At 32.7% G+C, this 3,344-nt stretch overlaps 1 long non-coding RNA gene across 2 annotated transcripts; it reads right to left on the reverse strand.

Annotated features, from left to right (window-relative positions):
- Nucleotides 1-1,345: 1,345 nt before the first annotated feature.
- LOC113349890 lies at nt 1,346-3,130 on the reverse strand. Of its 2 annotated transcripts, none has more exons than XR_003360460.1 (3): nt 2,853-3,130; nt 1,851-1,956; nt 1,346-1,717 (listed from the first exon to the last, which is right to left on the reverse strand). It is a non-coding gene; the product is annotated as an uncharacterized LOC113349890 (long non-coding RNA). The 2 variants fall into 2 exon arrangements; XR_003360461.1 differs by having other exon boundaries at nt 1,851-2,385.
- Between the last annotated feature and the right edge of the window lie 214 nt (nt 3,131-3,344).

A 3,344-nucleotide genomic window follows, 5' to 3' on the forward strand; every position in this document is an offset into this window, starting at 1 on the left:
TAAGCTAACCATTTTATAGCCGTTGGATGCCAAAAGATGGCCTAATGGTCAAGTTATTGACCTTTTTTTTTATGAAAAGATGAAGTTTTATTATTAATAAACATGAACTTCTCTTGAGCCCATTGAGTCATTCATAACAATTACATTAAGGAATTCAGGATGTGTGTGTTCCCATATGTGGGTTGATGTTCTATTGTTAATTCCACTAGTTTGTCACTCGTGCGATGCACGGGTATGGTTTTTGCTTATGGGAATATTGGATGCTTGTTATAGTAAAATATTTCTTGGACTTATAGTTTTGGGCTTAAGTTGGATAATTTGTTTCCAGTCAACTTATGTTTTCTCTCTACTTCTTTTCAAAATTGATTTTCAATATTTTCCCAAATAGTGAATTACTAAGCAACCTATGCGTCTTGGAGTTTTGGTGGTGTGCAGAGGTTATGTTATAAGCTGACTTAAGAATTAAGAGTTGTGTTTGCAAAGAAATGTTCAAACATCAAAATAGTACTGGTAAGTTTTCATTTATTAGTTAGAAACTTCAAACTTGCTAACACTTTCTTTCGGTATTGTTACATGTTGAGATTAAAAAATTTAGCTTCTTATCTCTTCTTATAAATGAGCATAATCACCTCACAATCAGCCTCATATATCGAAACGGGAACCATTTATCTGTTTGGCCAAAATTAATTGAACACTTCTTAGAACATCTCCAGTAATGTGTCTTACAAAATCCCACATGGAGGTCTTACCTAGACCCTTATCTATGGGTTTTATATATGTCACAATTTTGTTCTAATGAATCATCTCCAATATAGTGTAGGGTCTTATTAGAGTAGACTTTTTATGGTTTTCTTTCTCTCTGCTCTAAAGTATTTCTACTATTTTTTGGAATGATTCGAAGGAATAAAGTTACAAAACATAACTTGGACGATAAATGAGAATCTCCCTTCATGCTGCATGGTATTAAATCAACAGATCCACGATCGACGTTCATCCCAAAAAAAGTTGCAGCAGAGAAAATGGTGAAAAAATTAAAGAGTTAATATTTGACTGTGTTAACTTGTACGCTGAAAGACTTGTCTGGGTTGAGGATGGATACAAAAGTAAACTGATCATAAATGCAACTGGGCTGTTATTATTTGTCGGTTCAAGTTTTCAGCATATTCACTTTTGTGTCCGACATTGCCATTATGTAATTTTGCAATAACACACAAAGAACAAAATATTCATTCTCTTGTAGCCCCATTTGAATTGTACATATGGGAATGACATGATTGAATTTATCCAAACATGTGGTTACGACAATCAATCAACCTTCGTAGATTTAAAATATATAAAAATTATATAGCAAAACCCATTAGCTATGAGTTAAACATTATATGTGCAATATGGTAAAAATTATTTTTTCCTTGCAGTTTACAACATATTTACGCAACAACAATAACATTTGGACTTTCATTGGGATCAGGTTTCAAAAAACCTAGCTATTGAGTAAGGGAAGTTTCAAGGAGTGAAATACATGAGTATTAAGGAAAAACGTTAGTCCAAATCGGTATGAATGGTTTGCACAGAAGATTTTATGAGTTGGATAGTGAGCTTAACCCGAATCAAAACCTTATCGACAAAGAGTACATGAGTATCCAAGATGGGAATGAGTGTTATTATCCTTTGCTCCCGTAAAATGGTTTTGATAACTGCGGAGATGCATAACAGTCATCTGATTGGAAACAAAAAAAAAAAGAAAAAAAAAGTTATCATCCGCAACGACTTTACAAATATGCATGGTGGTGATTCTAACATGGGGATAAAGCAGAAGGACGAACTAAATAGGAAAAATTCGAGATACTTACATTCAGAAGTTCTCACTGTAAGAACAAAGTACTTGCAAAGTGTATCCTTTCAAGACATATATGATCTATCATATGACAACATCGATCTCCAGAAAAGTCGTCATCTCTGCAATATGATTGAAAGGTTGTACGTAATTTTCATATATAATGTGATTTTCATATATAATGTGATTTTCATATCTGCAATACGTGATTTTTTTTTTTGAAGCCATATTGGATCGACTGCAAGGAGAAATTAGTTACTTCAACATGCTAAAACTGTATAAGCATGGGGAAGAGAAATATGACCTTAAATGTTATATTGCTTTCGACAGCGCAAGATGAATTCAAATAATAAAATGTGATTACAAACACAATTAGAACAATAACAAAAAAAAAAATAGAGTTAATTAGTATTTGGGTCATATGTTTTGGTACCATTTAGTGTTTGGGTCATAAGTTTGTCCGTTGATGACTTTGGGTAGTAAAATCGTTAGTCATAACGGTCAAATAGTCAAGCTGTGAATATAGTTAACTTCAGTTAAAGCCGCCATTTCTGTTTCTCCGTCAAAAACAGAAAAGAAAAGAAAAAATAAATAAACCACCAATCGATTAAAAAAATCAATCGTCATCTCAAAATTAAACTAAAATCAACCATTCTTGTATTTAAGAATTTCTCGATTAACCATTCAATCAATCAACACAAAATCAGAAAAAAAAAAGAAAAAAAAAGTAAGCCAAACACCAAATCCGGTACAGAACCGAAGAACCCTAATTAAAGGAAACCCCAAACTAAATCAAAACAAAACGAAGAAATTCATATACAGATACAACTACCCACATAATGATTTAGTCATTTTCTTCTTCATGTTTGCCATGGATTGTCTTCTTCACCAACAAAACCCTAACCCTAATACTTGAATCAGAGTATGATAAGATCATACAAATCTAGTTCAATCGAACAAAAATGGAAAAACAAAATTTGATTTCCCTAATTTAACCAAAAACGATTAAATCACTTACTTGTTTCCCTAGAAAACTTCGATGTTCACTTTGAATGCCACAAATCGATTGGAATTGACGGAGAAGAAGATAAGTTAATACAACAACAACGGATGAATTCGTTGAATCTTATTCAGGTAGGTTTAACCTTATTAGGTTCGCGAGGGAATTTGGGTAATTTTGATCTTAATAACAATGAATTGTTGAAACAACAAGGGACTGACTTTTTTTTTTTTTTGAAGGGAAGGACCGACTTTCAGAAGAATAAAGAAGCTGAAATTGCCTCTGTTAGATTTGAACTTAATATTCAAGTGGAGTCTATAGATGGGAAACATGTAAATAAAATGCGAAACAGAATATGACGGGCGTCAATGGGCTTAACGGTTTGACCAGACTACTAATGGGTTCTACGACCCAAATACTATAGCGGACCAATTTAGGACCCAAGCACTAAACAATACCTAAATCTACAACACAAACACTAATTAATCCAAAAAAATACAAAAAAAAAAC

Source organism: Papaver somniferum, chromosome 2 (assembly GCF_003573695.1).
Source record: "Papaver somniferum cultivar HN1 chromosome 2, ASM357369v1, whole genome shotgun sequence".
Classification (NCBI taxonomy): domain Eukaryota; kingdom Viridiplantae; phylum Streptophyta; class Magnoliopsida; order Ranunculales; family Papaveraceae; genus Papaver; species Papaver somniferum.